Genomic DNA, 19880 nt, shown 5'->3' with positions numbered 1-19880 from the left:
ATTTTTGTTCATGCGACTTAGGCCACATTTACATGCCGAGGGTCCCAGGCACAACTTAAATGCTGGACCACACCTACCACAGTTTGTGCACTGAATAACCTGTTGCCTCCAAGTACAATTCACACAGAAGACCACATGTCACAGTTTCATTACTTCTATATAAAACCAGAGGTCTATGAATACTCCTGTGCTAGAGTAATACATGGTTACTGTGAGACATGACTTCATTTAAGATTATCCACTGTGGGAGTACAATTCACACACACGCACACACGCACACACGCACACACACACACACACACACACACACACACACACACACACACACACACACACACATCCATTTGAACTTGAAAGTTCATTCTTGACCTTGGAAACAGTGGATTGACAAAAACATTTTCTCGAGCTTTAAAGCTGCTAGAATCGTTTTTGTAACTCTTGTAAGTGGGTTTCAGCTCATTGTTCAGCTGTACAACCTGCAGCTTGATTGATTTGGTTTACTCTCAGTTTTCTTTGTATAGTTTTCAAGCATAGCAGCCAGCTGTCAGAAAAGAAAACTCTAAAAACCCACTGTACACTACTTGCTCAGCAGCAAAGAGACACAGAGACTGGCTGGTGAACATAGTGGATCATTTACAGCCAGGGAACCAGATATTTCCCTCAGGAGTTGGTAGACACCAAAAACAGAGCTGAAAGAGAGTGAATATTGGACTGATATTCACCAGATGAACAGAAATATGACTTCAAACAAATGCTAATGTGTCCTGTGTCCTCTGGATGTGTATTAACCATGTTTCAAGCAGAAGCTGAACAGGTTGTTTGCAGTCATGTGACATTGACATATGTATATGTTTGTGTTAGTTTTGGGAAGTATTCCTAACTACTTCAACTTGAACATAGAGAGCAGTAATTAAGTTGTATTATATAAAATAATTAAACATAGCTCTTGTAGCAGCATTTTAAATCACTAAATTGCAATAAGTGGGATAATAATCAGCTTGCACGGACACAGATCTTGAATAATAAGCTTGTGTCCCCTAGTCCCCTAGTCCAGTCCTCGTGCATTTCTCAATATGAGCAAAAATATTCCTAAACATGAAATGAGCCATTTTGTTTGAACTGGGAAGAAATATTTTAGAGGAATCATATTTAAACAAGAATATTTGTAAAGTCAGTAACTTTTATAAACAATTTTTAGATTTTTCCATGAACTTAAAGACTAATTTTGCTTAATGGATAAAATATACATATATTAAGTGAGAGTGAGAGCAGATTATTATCTTGTCTGAATTTGTGCAGCAGTACAGTCAGCCTCAGTCCCTTGTTTTAAAATTATGGCAGATGTTCTGAGTGGTAATCAAGTGGGAAAAGGGAGGATATATGGAAAAACTTAGTGGCTGTGTGAATTAGCATGGATTTCCTTGTTAACGTGCCTTTAAAACTGACTTGATGAAAATGAATAATGAAACTATATTTGTTGGTGAATCTATTGGTAAATGTGTTTATCAAACGAAACGCATTAATTCAGCATTTGTAATCAAGTTTGACAGTATTTTGTTTGCTTGGATGAGCACGAACACACTGCATCATATAAAATCACAGTCAGATCAAACGTTTTTAGATAATGCGTTCAAGCCGTGTGGGTGTTGTGCTTTGCTGAGTCTAGTTTTGAATCATTGTGGAGGACACACAGGACCACACTCATCCTCATTCTGCCAGTACTATGACAGAGTAAGAGCGCCATCTGCTGTGTAATACAGCCAGTTAGACAAAAAGAGCACAGAGGATAATTTGAATGACCTTGTATATGTAGCTGTGTGTAAACACAGACTGTGCTGTTGTGAGATAAAGCAGTAACCTTCATGTAAGTCACATTGTTTAACACAGAATTACATTATTTGTTGTTAGATAAAAGCCAGCAAGTCGGCTGTGACAGAGTTCGTCTATGCCATAATATCATCAGACTGGCCAATATTAACTTCCTAAACATTTAGGTGCTGTTTGAAAATCTAGAAGATACTGCAGTAATAACGACGCATTATTATTATTATTATATGAGTGCAAAATCCTCCCTCACGCGTGCTGTTATGCTCGAAATAACCATTTATTATAAAATACTGCAAGAGATTTATACCACACAAGTTGCAAAAATTTGTGGAACAATTTTTGTCATCACTCCAAAGCTTTTCTTTCTGCTCTGCTGTATGGAAGTATTTCTGTGCTATCCGAGTTTGAATTTATGTCAACAAAATAAAATTCAAACAAAAAACAAAAAAAATTTCAGTGCTAGAAATTTCATGGCTTTTAAAATTCAAAGTCTGATTTTGATGCTGAAAAAATTAAATCTTAGAAATTCATATTCAAACTCAGATGGCACAGATATACTTCCATACTGCTGCTGTTCAGAGAGAGATGATATGCAATGTAAGGTCCAAAAGCATGACGAATAAAAGAAGTTAGAAGCGCGACTGACTGGAGGGTTTGTTAAGTAAATACAGAGGGAAAAAATGACTGCAGTTACTATGTAAGCTGCTTCATATTTTGCCTGACTGTCAAAAAAAGTATGTGAAGGCTGGGAATCGAACGCAGGTAAACTTGGAAGACAGCCATGCTTACCACAATCACACACTGCAAGTGAGCAGAAGGAAAACATGAGGAGGAATGGAGGAGGGATGGGGAGGGACATCAACAACAGAGGAGAAGAAAAGAAAAGAGAAAAGATAAATGCGTGCCCACTGGGCACTCAATGGTAACATCAACACTGGCTGAACAAACTCATATGACCAACTTGACGACTCTGATCACATGCTGTGAACCAGTGTTTCCCAACCACTGTGCCATGAGAAATCATCAGGTGTGCCCTGGAAGATTATCCAAGGCTTAGAGCACCAATCAGGTGAAATCTTCCTGTGTGTCTTTCTTCAATTCCTGCAAGAATATCAGCTTTGTGTTCAACTAAACAGGCCCAGGTTTCACACTGAGCAAGCAAATTGAGTAAACTGAGACTAGATTTTCATGAGATTTCAATAAATATACTTTTTGTGACATTTTTGTTTGGTTGTGAGCCTTGTGATTTTTCTAACGTAAATATGTGCCGTGGCTGAAAAAGGTTGGGAAACTGTGGTGTATTGAAACCGAAATTCCAAGCCACATGGACCAAAAATCAAAGTTTCAACCGTGTTCAATTGTTCAGAAAAATCTTCTTGTGTTCAGTAAAAATCAGCAGGAGTCAGAAAGTCTGGAAGCAAAGACTTTAATGTCGACCGAAAAGGAGGACAAGTTTAAGTGCGAACGAGATGCACGAGAAGTGTTTTGGCTTGAGGTGATCTGGGTGTTGTCTTTAATTCTTTTACCACACCTCTGGGGCGTCCTCTTAAGTATTGTCCAATAATTATGTTTTGATACACCATTAGGTAATCTTTTGGCAGCTGATCTGCCTTGGTTGATCAGCTACGTGTTTGTATGTTTCCGGCCAGCTCAAGTGCAATGTGGAGATCGCTGGTAGCTGTGGCAAAGTGCACGTCCAGATGAACCTGTGACACGACATCTTTATCTACCATGGGTCTCGTCTTACATGCAGACAGCATGCTCGAGACATGAGCAAAAGATTGAAGAAAAGAGGAAATAAAAATAAGACTGACGGAGAACTGAAGGTACTGTAAGAATAGCCCAACATTAACATGCCTTGGGCACTGCTCTTTTATATTTTGTGATATATTTTGTTTTATATATATATATTCACAATATAAATATTTTGTTTTTTATATTTGCTTTTTATTTATATATTTTCTTACTCTTTTCTTTCTTTCTAACTTTATTCTAATTCTATCCTTTTAAGGAGCACTGCAACAAAAACAATTTCCCCTCGGGGATCAATAAAGGAATTCTGATTGTGATTCTGATCTGAATTCTGATTCTGATTTGTAGCTTTTGTTGCTATTTTGTTTGCTATTTCTGATTTTTTTCTGCTGAATATGGTTGCTTGATTGAACTGAGAATGTAGATATTGAGATGTTATTTATATTGTGATTGTGCTTGTTTTCACATGTGATTTAGTCTGCTGAACATGGCCTGTCATGTGACTACTTTGATAGTGATCATGTGACTGTCAACAGGTTGATAAAAGTGCCAAAAGTTGAACATCTCTTGTATTTGTCCCAAAGAATGCCTGACTTTCTGAAATGCATGAGCTTATCTGTGTTCCAAATTACTAGCCATGTGTATTAAGGGCTTTTTTAAGTCACCACCACCAGTAAAACCTCTTTTAAACAGTTACAACTACTTATCAACCTGCCAAATCTATTGAAAAATGTGTGAAACCTCATCTGAAAACACTTGGAAACCAGGAAAAGTCTTTTCTCCAGAGCAACAATGACAACAATATTAAAGCAGTCATTGCAATCAGATGAAACAACATCCCATATTATTGCCAGAGAAATCAATTCAGAACCAACTGAAACCTGTCATCAACCAGTAAAACACTACTGCAGGCTAACTGATGGTGAACCTGTGAAAAATGATAGACCTGTAGAAACTAAGCAGTGACACACATATTAAGCCCTGGTCCAGTCCTTTGATAGGTCACAAAATGGCTTTGATCCATCAGAGGTTGGTGAGAGGGGTCATCAGTCACCTCTGAAGTGGGTAGCCACGGTCGCCTGGGGTCAATTGAAAGCAGACAAAGTAAACTGGATTTACAGTTTCCATTCGTTAATTTTATACACTACATACAAGGATCACACACTATTGTTGCAAATTAGTGCAGAAGTGCGTCTGGGAAAAGGTGAGGCTGATTAATACATTTCATCCTTTACGCACAGGGTTATTAACATGAGTACTTTGCACAAAGAGACAATCAGGGGCTTGTTAGAAAGATCTTAAGCTGCAGTTTAAGCAGCAAGAAACAGCAAGTCACTAACTTTAACCACTGACTAGTAATGATGCTGTGAAGACGGGATAGAATTTGGGGGTGCACATGCTGAATGCGCATCACGGGGATTAATATTAGGACAATTACACAAATAAATTTACTCACCAAGAAGCCACCCATCGAGCACAGAGACAGCTTGTAGTCTGTTCCCAACCATGCTGTTACTCAGAATATATGAATCGTGCGTTGAACCAGGCCACCTCGCTACGATGTTGGTTAATTGCATTTGCGCATTGCATATGATCTGTACATTGATCGAATGAAAATGTTTCCTGTTGACATATACAAATTCATCATGTGATAGTGCTTTTATAGCAATGTGTGTGCAGTCAAAACCGGCTCTCGCTGCAAATTGCACTTCAATGTTGACCTTTTCAGCTGCATTGTATGGGAATTTGATATACCTGGCTGACATGCGGATAATTCCATCCCACACGGCTGGCATGGCTTGGCTCAGGGTCGACTGGCACAGTCCCGGTCGGTCAGCCAACACCCTCTGGAATGCCCCGGTTGCTAGGAACCCCAGTGTGGTCAGCACCTGTATGGGCACAGGCAGCGCATGACTCCTCACTGTGTTGCGCTGCAAGGCCGGCCGCAGCTGCGCACAGTTCCAGGAGGATTGCCTTCGGGAACCTAAAGCGGCTGATGAGCCAGTTGTCATCATGTGCCAGTGAATCGTCTCTGTCTCTGAACACACACTTTCTTCATATTGCACCATTTGCAATACAGTATCTTCTAATACTGCTAAAGCAGCCATTGGTTTTAAACGGTATTTTTTTGGACCACTTTGTGCATGCTTCATATCCACTCATGTAATTGCAGACACGGGGGGGTGTTAATTGTTCACCAGTGTTAATTGTTCATGTGTCTCTGATGTGCACATCCCAGCATCACCTCTAAGTGTCGCCAAAGGATCAACAGCTGTAGAAACATGCGTACACCAGCCATGAAGTTGGCGTGAGGCACCGCACATTTCCTCGGTCATTTCACTATTGACACATCTGAACTTTGCCATGAAAAAGAGTGTATGCCACATTTTTGTGCGAACGCACCCTTTGTACATGAGGCCCCAGGTGAGGTTGTTTGTGATGTGCACCCCCAGGAACTTGGTGCTGCTGACCACCTCCACATCTGTGTTGTTGGGGAGAGGTGGAGCGTGACTGGGCTGGCTCTTCCTGAAGTCAACAATGATCTCTTTGGTTTTATCCATGTTCAGGATCAGGTTGTTGGCTTTGCACCAGCCCTCAGGTGCTCCACTTCCTCTCTGTAGGCCAGCTCGTTGTCGTCCCTGATGAGGCCCACCACTGTTGTGTTGTCTGCGAACTTCACCTCACTTTACCAGCCTCTCAAAGCACTTTATCATGATAGGAGTAAGTGTGACGAGCTGGAAGTCATTGAGTGATGTACTGAGAGATTACTGGATTAGTTTCAGTGCTCTCTTACAAACCAGTCCACATAATAATTCAGGAAGAGTGCGACGGCAGGCACCTCCCAAAAGACTCGTAAGTCAATCCAGCAACATCTTGGAGTGAAACCTCATATCGACTAGGACAAAATGGCTTTGATCCATCAGAGATGACATCACCATTCCGTTGAGATCATTCGTTTCCGTAACAACTATCAAATTATTCCAGAGAAATCCCTTCAGAACCAATTGACACCTGTTATGAACCAGTAAACACTACTCCAGGCTAATTGATGGTGAACCTGTGAAAACTCTGATAGACCTGTCAACACTAAGCAGTGACACACGTATGAACCATTAATCCTTACAAATCACTAAAACAACTTACTCACTTATCAGCCTACTGTCAAACTGGGACATTGACAGGAAACGAGTAGGTACAGACGGAGAGGTAGGGGACCCTACTGTGTGTAGTTTTAGTGCTCTCTTACAAATCTTACAACTCAGTAAGAGTGATCTCAGTGATGATTTGTGTGACGGCAGGCACATCCTATATTGCCTCTCAAGTCAATCCAGCAACACCTTGGAGTCAAACCTCATATAGACTAGGACCTGTGCTTCAAACCCTGCTCCAGTCCGTTGATAGGTCACAAAATGGCTTTGATCCATCAGGGATGACATCACCATTCTGCTGAGGTCATTCCTTTTCATAGCAACAATAAAGACAATATTAAAGCAGTCATTGCAATCAAAGTAAACCAGAGAATTCAATTCAGAACCAACTGAAACCTGTCATCAACCAGTAAAACACTACTGCAGGCTAACTGATGGTGAACCTGTGAAAACTCTGATAGACCTGTAGAAACTAAGCAGTGACACACATATTAAGCCCTGGTCCAGTCCTTTGATAGGTCACAAAATGGCTTTGATCCATCAGAGATAACATCACTGGAAGTCCGCTGAGGTCATTCGTTTCCATAGCAACAAGAGCGACAATATCAAAGCAGTCATTGCAATCAAAGTAATCCGAAGAAATCCCTTCAGAACCAACTGACACCTGTCATGAACCAGTGAACACCACTGCAGGCTAACTGATGGTGAACCTGTGAGAAAACTGATAGACCTGTCAACACTAAGCAGTGACACACATATTAACCACTAAATCCTTAAAGATCACTAAAACAACTGACTGTCAGCCTTCTATAAAACTGGGACATAAGAATGAGTGGACCATGTCCATGATCCACATCACAGGCACATCCATGATCTTCAGGAACCTATGATGCCAAGACAAGAACATGCATTTTTGCTGAGGTACTAACATGCATTGACAGGAAACAAGTGGGTACAGAGAGAAAGTTTGGTTACATTTCACGAGAAATCAGCATATCTGCTTTTTCAGGAATGACACGTGATCTTTCTGGACTTATGGTGTCTCCAGCTGTGGAGAACACCCTCTCAGACTTCAACTTCAACTTCAAAGAACTTTATTTATCCGTTAGGAACTTTGTTCGTGCAGAGCATCAGTGTGTGTACAGTTCACATAACCAGAAACACAACACAATATACCACAATCAGTCAACAAATAGAATGATCAACCATCAATTAACAGTAAAAAATTGGAGAGAAGAAAATAAAGCCTGCAAGCACAATAAACACATATGATAAAAACAATTGTGGATAGGTATGATAAAAACAATTGTTAAAAATATAGTTAATAAATAAATAAATAAGAGCAATCCCTGGTACAAAGCTTGACATGGCTCTCTTAGTCCTGAATGTAAATGATCTGTATCTCAGACCTGAGGGTAGCAGACTGTAATGGCTGTGCAGTGTGTGAGTGATATCTGAGGCTATGTATGTACCTTTCAATTTAACCCTTCTGTTGTAAATGTGGATTAGTGATTCCTGCTCCAAACCGATTATTTTACTGCTCATTGTTATGATTTTGTTTAGTGGGTTGCGATGGATGTTAGATAGTGAACCGAACCAGGCTGATATGTTGAAGGTGATTACAGATTCAATGAAGCATTTGTAAAAAGCTGTCAGGACTGACGGATGAACCTGGAGTCTGCGAAGCTTTCTCAGGAAGAAGAGACGCTGCTGACATTTGGAAAAGATGGTTTCACTGTTTGATTGGAAGGTGAGTCTGTGATCAATTATTGTCCCGAGGTATCTGTATGACTCAACCCTCTCTACCAGCTGGTTGTTGAGTGACAGAGTGGGGATGATGGTGGGGTTCTTGCGGAAGTCGACAACCACTTCCTTAGTTTTTGAAGGGTTGAGATTGAGGCAGTTCCGCCTGCACCACTCTGCAAAAATGTCCATCTCAGACTGTAGCTGTCCTGGCGTGTTTGTGGTGTCCATGATCACAGTGTCATCAGAATATTTAATGTATGTTATGCCTGGGTTAGTGCTTCTGCAGTCATTGGTGTACAGCAGTGTTTTTCAACCACTGTGGTTGGAAATTATCCAATTTGTGTGCCTGTGCGGTCTAGCGCCTGGCAGAGTAATCATGTAGTACTCTTCCATACCAGTAAGCGGCAGCAGCAGCAGGTAGCTAATTGCCTTGTGCTTGGAGACAAGCGAATTAGTGACGCATGGATGCAGCGACAGGTATAACAGGACGACGGTGAAAAGTGATGGATAAGTTTTTGAAGAGGAAAAATGCTGACTCTGAACTGGACCCTGGACAAAATCCGGACCCAGATGAAGGCCCTAGTATGAGTGGAGGTCAAAAGAAAGCAAAGACGTCCAGCAAAGTTTCTGGTGCGAGACAATACAACGAAAGCTATCTTTCATTTGGATTTACTTTTACCGGAGATGCAACGGCACCGACTCCGTTGTGCTTGGTATGTGGTGAAAAGCTCTCCAACAGTGCTATGGTCCCAAGTAAGCTTAAACGCCATCTCCAAACGAAACACCCTTCACTTCAAAACAAAAATGTGGAGTATTTTGTTCGCCTGCGTGAACACACGGAGAAACAAGCAACTTTCATGAGAAAAACCGCAAAGGTAAACGAGAGAGCCCTTAAAGCTAGCTACCACGTCGCTGAACTTGTGGTCAAAAGAAAGGTCAGAAAAAGTCCCATACTGTGGCAGAGCAATTAATACTTCCCACCTGCAAAGCCATTGTAAATGAGATGCTCGGACCCGAAGCGGCTAAAGAAATAGCCAAAGTCCTTCTCTCAGATAACACAATTTCCAGACGTATTGATGAGATGTCTGCAGACATCGAAAGTGTGGTTTTGGACAAGATCCGTATCAGTAATGAATTTGCGTTGCAACTTGATGAGTCTACTGATATAAGTGGACATGCTCAACTATTGGCCAATGTGCGTTTTGTAGATGGAGACACAATCAGAGAAAACTTTCTATTTTGCAAGGCTTTGCCAGGAAAAACAACAGGAGAGGAAATTTTTCAGGTCACATCAGAATATCTGGAAAAAGGAGGACTTAAGTGGGAAAACTGCACGAGTGTCTGCACTGATGGAGCTGCAGCCATGGTCGGGCGCACCAAAGGCTTTGTAAGCAGAGTGAAGGAAAAAAACCCAGATGTGATCATTACGCACTGTTTTTTACACCGCGAAGCCCTCGTAGCCAAGACTTTACCAGTAGACCTCGTTCCTGTGTTGGATGATGTTGTGCGCATGGTAAACTTTGTGAAGTCACGACCTGTGAAAAGTCGCATATTTGCGGCTTTGTGTGAGGAAATGGGAGTGGAGCATAAAGCTTTGCTGTTTCATACGGAGGTCCGATGGTTGTCGCGCGGCAAGGTGCTGGCCCGTGTGTATGAGCTGCGAGAGGAACTTAAAGTGTTTCTGACAAATGAGGGGTCCGATTACGCAAAGCTGCTTGCAAGTGATGAGTGGTGTGCAAGGCTGGCATACCTGGCAGATATTTTTCATCATCTGAATGAACTGAACACACGAATGCAAGGCCGAAATGAAAACCTGCTTACAAGTACAGATAAAATAAATGGATTCCGTTCAAAGGTGCAACTCTGGCAGCAACATGTGGAAAGTGGCAATCTTGAAATGTTCCCACTCACCAATAAATGGCAAGATGTTAACACTGCTGCACTGTGTGAGATAATAGTTAAACATTTGAAAACTCTTGAGGAGAAGATGTCATTTTATTTCTCTTCAGCCTCCACGGAGTGCCTTGACTGGGTTAGGGACCCATTCAGCTCAGCATCAGCTGTTGGAAAGGACATGACTTTACAGGAGCAGGAGGAACTAACTGAACTGAGACAAGATCATGGTCTCAAGCTAAGCTTTGCTGATCTACCTTTGGACAGTTTTTGGTTGGCAGCTGCCAAGGAGTTCCCCATGCTGGCCAACAAAGCTATTTTGACATTGCTCCCATTTTCCACAACATACCTGTGTGAGGTGAGCTTTTCAAGCCTGACTGCTGTAAAAACTAAAAACAGAAAAAGACTGAGAGCTGTGGAGGAAGAGCTTCGTGTGTGTCTTTCATCGATTCCTGCCAGGATATCAGCTCTGTGTTCATCCAAACAGGCCCAGGTTTCACACTGAGTGAGTATAAATATGAAAGATTCTAAAATACTTTTTTCTTTGTGTTTATTTGATTCCTATTCAAGGCGTTATAGCATCATTCTTCAATGTTAAAAAACACTTATATTAACAATATAACACTTACATTGTTAATATAAGCTTTTTTTCACATTTTCAGCTGGTGGTGTGCCGCGGGATTTTTTCAATGAAAGAAATGTGCCATGGCTCAAAAAAGGTTGAAAAACACTGGTGTACAGAGTGTACAAGACAGGTGAGATTACAGAGCCCTGTGGGGCTCCTGAGGAAACAGACTTGGATGAGCTGAGGTGACCATTAACTCTGACCCTCTGTTGCCTGTCGGTCAGGAAAAAGAGGATCCAGAGGATCAGATGTGGGTTGACGTCCATCTGAAGTAGCTTACGTCCCATCAGGTGAGGTTGCACAGTGTTAAAGGCGCTCAAGAAGTCCACAAACACCAGTCTGATGAATGACTTGGGCTTCTTGAGATGAGTGTAAGCACCATGCAACAGCGTCAGTACATCCACACCCCTGTGTTGTTTGTATGCAAACTGAAGGGGGTCAGCATGCATACTGACCTCCTCCCGAAGCTGGGAAAGAATAAGCCTTTCAAAGCCTTTCATTACCAGAGATGTTAATGCTACTGGCCGATAGTCATTATCACAGGTGGGATTGCTCTTTTTGGCTACTGGACAAATGATGGAGGATTTCCAGAGCGACGGGATTGAATGTTCAGACAGGGAGCGGTTGAAGAGATGGCAAAAAACACCAGCCAGCTGACTGCAGCAGGACTTTAGCAGCCGCCCGCAGATCCGGTCGGGTCCTGGTGCTTTGTTTGGTTTAGTCCTCTTAAGCATGAGTTCTATCTCTACCTGTTGCAGCTCCAGGTTTACTTGGGTGGGTGTCATTGGAGTGAGCTCAGCTATCAGCTCCTTCCTCTCCTGTGAGAAGTCAGACTGGTCAAACCTGCAGTAGAATTGATTAAGGTCCTCTGCCATGTTGACAGGGTCTCTTGTCCCTGTATTTAATGATGCTGAATTGTTGGGGAGGCCCGCAAGTGTTTTAACGCCTTGCCAGGCGTCCCTGGCATTGCCTTCCTGAAAAAGTCTCTAGACCCTCTCCTTGTACCCTCTCTTGGCTGCTTTTATTTCTTTATTCAATCTGTTTTGGATGAGTTTAGACTCAATTCTGTTCCCTGAGTTAAATGCTATTTTCTTTTCATTTAAAGTTTTTTTCAGGGCTTTTGTGATCCAGGGCTTGTTGTTAGAAAACACCTTTACAGTTTTTCTAGGGACAATCATTTCCTCACAGAAGGTGATATAGTGGGTAACCGCCTCAGTGGCTTCCTCAAGGCTGCTCCCATCAGTGAGCACGTCCCAGTCTGTGCATTGGAAGCAGCCCTGTAGAGTCTCAACTGCATCTCCATCCCACCTTTTCACCAACTTCTTGGCCACGCCCTCTCTCTGCAGTTTTGTGCGATAGGCAGGGATCAGATGAACAGCATTATGGTCTGCAGTGCTAACAGGTGGTTTTTTGTATTCTTTATATGCGTTCTTTATATTTCCATAACAGAGGTCGATTGTTTTGTCGCCTCTGGTAGCGCATGTGACATACTGTTGGTAGGTTGGAAGTGTGTTATTTAGCCTGCAGCCATTGAAATCCCCTAAAATGAGAACAGGGGAGTCTGGGGATGAACTTTCAATCTGGTGGACGCATGACGTTGCCAGAGGGAGGGATGTAAACAAGAACTAGAGCCAGCTGACCAAACTCCGGGGGAAGATACTTGGGTCTGAATGACACAGCCAGCATCTCCAGATCAGATGTACAACAAGAGTCTTTCACATCAGCAGTTCTGCCCCAGTCTTTATTCAAATACACACACAACCCGCCCCTGTCACATCAGCCAGCTCCTTTTTCTGCTGTCTCTCTCTCACTCTCTCTCTCTCTCTCTCTCTCTCTCTCTCTCTCATCTGCACACCTGTTCAGCCAGTGCACACCTGAGACCAATCTCCATTTGTGCCATACTTAAGTGGCTCACTCACATTCACTCTTCGCCAGATTGTTCTTAGCCCTTATGCGAGACTATCCAGCGTATTCTTTCGGACAGATTACTCGGTTTAGACCCAGCCTGTTTTTGACCTCGTCTGCTCTCCTGTTTCCTTGTAAAGACCCCTGTTCTGTGACCCCGACTACGAGTTTCGCCTTGCCCCTCTGGACAACAGTACCTGTGGGACTCACATGCTTCTCAGTTCTGTTGGCGCTGCATTTGGATCCTGGTATCCCCGTTACAGTACAATCTGGCCAGTTATGGATCCAGCACGCTCGACTTCTCCTGCCAATCGCTTCAAGCGGATCGAGGAGGCTCTCAAGCAGCATGAGTCCACGATGATGGCAACTGTAGCGGCACTTTCGCAGGCCATGGCAGCCCAAGAACAGCGTTAGGGCTCGTGTACAACAGATGACCGTAAAAAGTTCTCAGCCTGCGCCTCCGGCTCCGACTCCGGTCCAGCCATTCCACCTCCTTCCGTCAGCGAACCCAGAGTTGGCGCTCCTGAGCGCTACGCCGGAGATCCAGAAACCTGCAATGCTTTTTTAACTAATTGCTCCATCCTACTCGCTCTGCAACCCCACACCTTCGCCTCACTTCCGCACTATGGCTCGGCAGAGCGAATGGAATGAGTCCGCCCTTTGTGACGCTTTCACGCACGGTCTGGCAGCCTACATAAAAGATGAGCTGGTGTCGCACGAGGCACCGTCATCCTTAGACGGCGTCATCAAGCTTGCCACCCGGATTGACCTCCGCATCCAGGCCTGGCGTCAGGAGAGGAGACAGGAAACACCAGCTCGTCAGCCCGCGACGCGATTCCGAACCACGTCCCCCGCTGCTTCGGCCTCGGACTACGTCATGCCCCGACAGGAGGGGCTAGAACCCATGCAACTGGGACACACCAAGTTGGCACCAGAGGAAAGGGATTGACGCAAACAGGCTAATTTATGCATGTACTGTGGTAAGGGTGGACATTATGTGACAAATTGCCCAGTAAAAGACAGGGCTCATCAGTAAAGGAGGAGATACTGTTGAGCCATACCTCTGCCCAATCCTCCGTTTTGCCCACCAGACCTCGGGTTCAAGCCAAGCTCCTCCTTCCCAAAGGGTCTCACACTCTAACCACATTCATTGACTCTGGGGCAGATGCCAGTATCATGGATGAAGAACTTGCCCACCAGCTGGACATTGAGCTTGTTCCACTTTCTCATCCTGTCCCCGCCAGTGCTCTTGACGGCCATCTGCTTGGCACAGTTACCCATCAGACTGCTCCAGTTCATCTTCTGCTCTACGGTAACCACCATGAAACCATTCAATTTCACATCCTGAGGTCATCTCGCATTCCCCTCATTTTGGGTTTTCCTTGGCTCTGACGTCATAATCCTCACATTGACTGGACAACAGGAGCCATCCTGGGATGGAGCGCTTCCTGCCATCAGGTTTGCCTCAGACACGCCGCTAGCCCTCAACACTCCTCTATTTTAAGCTCCACCCCCGTTCTGTCATCCGTTCCCTCTGAGTATCACGACTTTAAGGAAGTCTTCAGTAAGGCTAAGGCTACCTCTCTGCCCCCTCATCGACCATATGACTGCGCCATAGAGCTTCAGCCCGGCTCATCCCCATCCAGGGGATGTCTTTACTCTCTGTCAGCACCTGAGAGAGCAGCTATGGAGAGCTACATAAATGAGTCATTGGCAGCAGGCATAATCCGGCCATCGTCCTCACCAGCAGGGGCAGGCTTCTTCTTTGTCGGTAAGAAGGATGGCTCATTGAGACCATGTATTGATTACAGGGGCCTGAATGAAATCACTATTAAGAATCGTTATCCACTCCCTCTCATCTCATCCGCCTTTGAACTTCTCCAGGGGGCCACCATCTTCACTAAACTAGATCCCCGTAATGCTTACCACCTGGTTCGTATTCAGGAAGGAGATGAGTGGAAGACAGCCTTTAACACCCCGACCGGACACTATGAGTACCTGGTGATGCCCTTCGGACTCACTAATGCCCCGGCTGTGTTCCAGGCCCTGGTTAACGACATCCTCAGAGATATGCTAAACTGATTTGTGTTTGTATACCTTGATGACATACTCATCTTCTCACGATCACGGGAGGAACACGTTCATCACGTTCAGACCGTCCTGCAGCGCCTTTTGGAGAACTCACTTTTTGTCAAGGCCGAGAAATGTGAGTTCCATGTTCCTTCCATCTCCTTCCTGGGGTACATCATTGCCAGAGACAGTATCCAGATGGACCCAGCTAAAGTCCTTGCTGTCACTTCCTGGCCCGTTCCTGAGACACGCAAACAGCTCCAAAGGTTCCTAGGTTTTGCCAATTTTTACAGGCGCTTCATACAAGGCTACAGCTCTATAGCTGCTCCCCTCACAGGTCTCACATCCTCCAAGGTAGTGTTCCAGTGGACACCAATGGCAGATGTCTGTCCCCTGCTGAGCGGAACTACAACATTGGTAACCGCGAACTATTAGCAGTCAAAATGGCATTGGAGGAATGGCGTCATTGGCTCGAGGGAACCAAGACACCTTTTCAGGTCTGGACTGACCACAAGAACCTGGAGTATATCCGTACTGCCCAGCGCCTCAACTCCAGGCAGGCTCGGTGGTCGCTGTTCTTTACTCGGTTCAACTTTTCTCTGTCCTACCGGCCCGGGTCCCGTAACATCAAGCCAGATGCTCTTTCCCGTCAATTCCAAGTTAAGGAGGAGAGCACCACCAAGACCACTCCCATCCTGCCTGCCTCCTACCTCATAGCCCCTGTCACCTGGGAGATAGAGGAGAGGGTGAGATCTGCTTCAGAGAACCAGCCCGGTCCCAGTACCTGCCCCCAGAACCGCTTATTCGTCCCTGAGAACATGCGCTCAGATGTTCTCTTGTGGGGGCACTCCTCCAAGCTCTTCTGTCATCCTGGAATTCAGCGGACCCGAGATGTTCTACGCCAACGGTTTTGGTGGCCATCGCTGGAGGAGGATGTCAAGAGTTTCGTCAACACATGCACAGTCTGCAACCGACACAAGCCGTCCCATCAATCACCCACTGGTCTCCTCCAACCTCGTCCTTGGTCACACATCTCCCTGGACTTCGTCACTGGACTTCCTCCTTCCCAGGGCAATACAGTCATCCTGACTGTTGTGGATCGCTTTTCTAAGATGGCTCATTTCGTGCCTCTCCACAAACTACCCTCTGCTAAAGAGACGGCTGATCTGGTACTGCAGCACGTCTTCTGTCTTCCTCAGAACCCTTCTTCCTGGTCACAACAAATCCTCTGGGTAGAATATGCTCACAACTCACTCACCAGCTCTGCCACAGGCCTATCACCCTTCCAGTGTGCATATGGTTTCCAGCCCCCGCTTTTTACTGCACTGGAGAGAGAGGTCTCCTGCCCATCAGTTCAGAGGTTCATCCACCGCTGCCACCACACTTGGTCCCAAGCTAGATCTTCTCTTCTCCGTGCATCAGGTCGCTACATCACCACCGCCAACCGTCATCGGTCTAGGGCTCCAGAATACCACGAGGGTCAGATCCACCAGGGACCTTCCTCTCAGGACAGAGTCCAGAAAGTTGGCACCCAGGTTTATTGGACCTTTCCCGATCCAGAGGATCATCAGTCCCACAGCGGTAAGGCTGAGTCTTCCCCGCTCGATGAGAGTTCACCCTATCTTTCATGTGTCCCGAGTCAAGCCAGTAAAGGAGAGTTCACTCATGCCTGCTGAACCACCACCTCCACCACCCGGTGCATCGATGGTGGTCCTGCCTACTCTGTTCGCCGTTTACTTCGCTCACGACGTCGAGGTCAGGGTCTTCAGTACCTAGTTGATTGGGAGGGTTACGGCCCAGAGGAGAGGTCGTGGGTTCCCGCTCGACACATCCTGGATCAAACCCTCATCACTCATTTCCACCAACAACATCCTGATCAACCGGCCAGGGCTTCTGCAGTCTCGGGAGGGAGGGTTCGGAGAACCAGGGTGACCCTGCCACTCGAGGAGGAGGAGTCATCTTCTGCAGGATTCGGATCCTCTGACGAAGCTGATTCCCCCCTCGGGGGCCCCTCCGCTCATCCTACGGAGGAGGACGACAGAGAGATGTCGGAGGAGTTCTAATCCTCCACCAGACTCCTCTCACCCTGCCCTGTTTTGGACGTCAGGAGCCATCCCTTGGGGGGGGGGGGGGTTTCTGTCACATCAGCCAGCTCCTTTTTCTGCTGTCTCTCTCTCTCTCTCTCTCTCTCTCTCTCTCTCTCTCTCTCTCTCTCTCATCTGCACACCTGTTCAGCCAGTGCACACCTGAGACCAATCTCCATCTGTGCCATACTTAAGTGGCTCACTCACATTCACTCTTTGCCAGATTGCGTCACGTCGTACCAGCTCACCACAGTTATCTACGTTCGGTGCAGGGTAATCCATGTTCCGCAGAAGCAGCAGATCCTCCCAGTTATACCGCAGGATTTCGCCTCCATGTCTCCCAGAAACTGCCAGTAGGAACTCGGCTGTGCAGAGCAGCAGCAGCAGCAGCAGCCCGCATTTCCTCATCATGAAAAGTGTAATTTACAGGCTTTGATCTTGCTATGATGAGAATGTCCAGCAAAACAAACATTAATAAATAGCGTGGTATCATTCATTCATTCAAACTCTAACGGACAGGAGCACACTTTATCAACAAAAAAACTCAACGCACTACAAGACGCTTTCCACCTGTCGCCATTACAGCGCCATCTTAGTTTTTTGCCATCTTAGACGGGGTGAAGGACACCTGCACACACAGAAAGCTTTCAGCTGGTCACTCTTGCTCCACCACAATAGGGTGGCGTTATCCTTGCAGGGGATGGGGGGCAGGCTTCTGTCCAGGTGCGAGACCCTGCTCTTTGACATGGAGCTAAAACATGTGTAGAGATCTAACTTTTCAGCAAGAAAAAGGCTCACACCCTCTTAACCCTCCTTTCTCTCAGCACCCAACCCTCATTTTACCTCTCCTCTTACAGGGACGCTGCACTGTGTGTGTGATTCTACTGTAGGTGCTCCTTTCTGACTTCAGGATTTTCATCTCAAATATCACTGCTGTGGCTGAAGGGCACGATGTCATGGGTTCAGCCCAGCAACGCTGGTACAGGAACCACTCGGGGGGTATAGTGATAGGTTCCAAAAATACACACACAATGACAAAGGTTAATGGTGAGCAACAGAGGAAGAGAACAGGCACACCAAAGATGGTGGATTGGCTCAGAGAACCAGATTCTTATTGAAAGATGGCATACCTTCATCTCCAGAGTATAGCCCCTGTTTCAGGTATGTACCGCAGCCAAAATCAATAATCCTGATGCGTGGAAAACGTCAGAGCCAGTCTCAATCACAGTATTGTCCAACTTGATGTCCCTGCGGAAGACATTTTGGAGTGGATCTCAATGAGGGCATTGACGAGCTGTTTGACTATGATCTGAGAGGAAGAGAAAGAGAAACACAGGCATTGGCTTAGCTTACGAAACATATAGAGTGGATACATGAATCAAAGTGTGTGTGTGTGTGTGTGTGTGTGTGTGTGTGTGTGTGTGTGTGTGTGTGTGTGTGTGTGTGTGTGTCTTGTATGGCATGTCTTAGAGGCAGATTGTCGCATCTGCAGCGGCCAGCAAAGACTGATCTGAAGCTTCCTTTTCCCATCAGTTTCTTGAGTTGCTTGTATTTGGCCACAAAAGCAGCTGCAGAAAGAAAATACACATAAAAACAGTTTGATTACTTGTTCACAACATTCATTGTTTACACTTACAAATCAAACCCCTTGCAATAATTTGTATCTATACAAAATAGCATCTCATTTCCAATATGAATCAAAACCCACGACTGAAACGCAATTATAACAGTTTGACCTATGTGGCATTTGGGTATGCAGCTGATTAGCTTAGCTTAGCATAAAAACTGGAGATGGGTAAACAGCCAGCCTGAATCTTTCCAAACTTCTCCTCACTACTCACCAAGTTGTTGACTGGAGACACAACACTGATCTGTGCTCGTCGTCTGCCACCATCAAAAAGTACGCCATTCACTGTTGAAATGCTGAAACTAATAATAACTAAACTGGGTTTGTCTCTGCTTTTAAAGCCGGTGCGTGGAATGTTGTGACCTTACAACATTCTGATTACCACATCTTCAAAGAGATCAAAGCCAAAGCAGCAAATTAAAGAAAAAAAAAAAGATTTCATGGTACCTGAAAGACAAACAACAGTAACTGGATTCAGTCACATCAAAACATGGTTGGAGGCCAAGTCTCATGATCTGTCTACATTAATATATGCAGCGCCATCGCAGGGGGGGCGGCAGGCACATCCCAAACGACTCGCAAGTCAATCCAGCAACATCTTGGAGTGAAATCTCATACAGACTAAGACCTGTGCTTCAAAGCCCTCCTCCAGTCCTTTGATAGGTCTCAAAATGGCTTTGATCCATCAGAGATAACATCACCATTCCGCTAAGGTCATTTGTTTCCATAGCAACAATAAAGACAATATTAAAACAGTCATTGCAATCAAAGTACACCAGAGAAATCCTTTCAGAACCAATTGACACCTGTCATGAACCAGTAAACACTACTCCAGGCTAACTGATGGTGAACCTGTGAAAACTCTGATAGACCTGTCAACACTAAGCAGTGACACACATATTAACCATTAAATCCTTACAGATCACTAAAACAACTTACTGTCAGCCTTGTTTAAAACTGGCACATAAGAATGAGTGGACCATGTCCATGATCCACATCACGGGCACATCCATGATCTGCGGGAACCTATGATGCCAAGACAAGAACATGCATTTATGCCGAGGTACTAACATGCATTGACAGGAAACGAGTGGGTACAGAGAGAAAGTTTGGTTCTTGGGTGCATGCGCACGCAGCGACCGGCAGTAAGGAGTTTGGCGTCTTTGTTTGAGGGTTTTTATGTCGTTTTTTGTCCGTTCTAT

Source organism: Chaetodon trifascialis, chromosome 18 (assembly GCF_039877785.1).
Source record: "Chaetodon trifascialis isolate fChaTrf1 chromosome 18, fChaTrf1.hap1, whole genome shotgun sequence".
Classification (NCBI taxonomy): domain Eukaryota; kingdom Metazoa; phylum Chordata; class Actinopteri; order Chaetodontiformes; family Chaetodontidae; genus Chaetodon; species Chaetodon trifascialis.
This window is presented reverse-complemented; position numbering follows the sequence as displayed.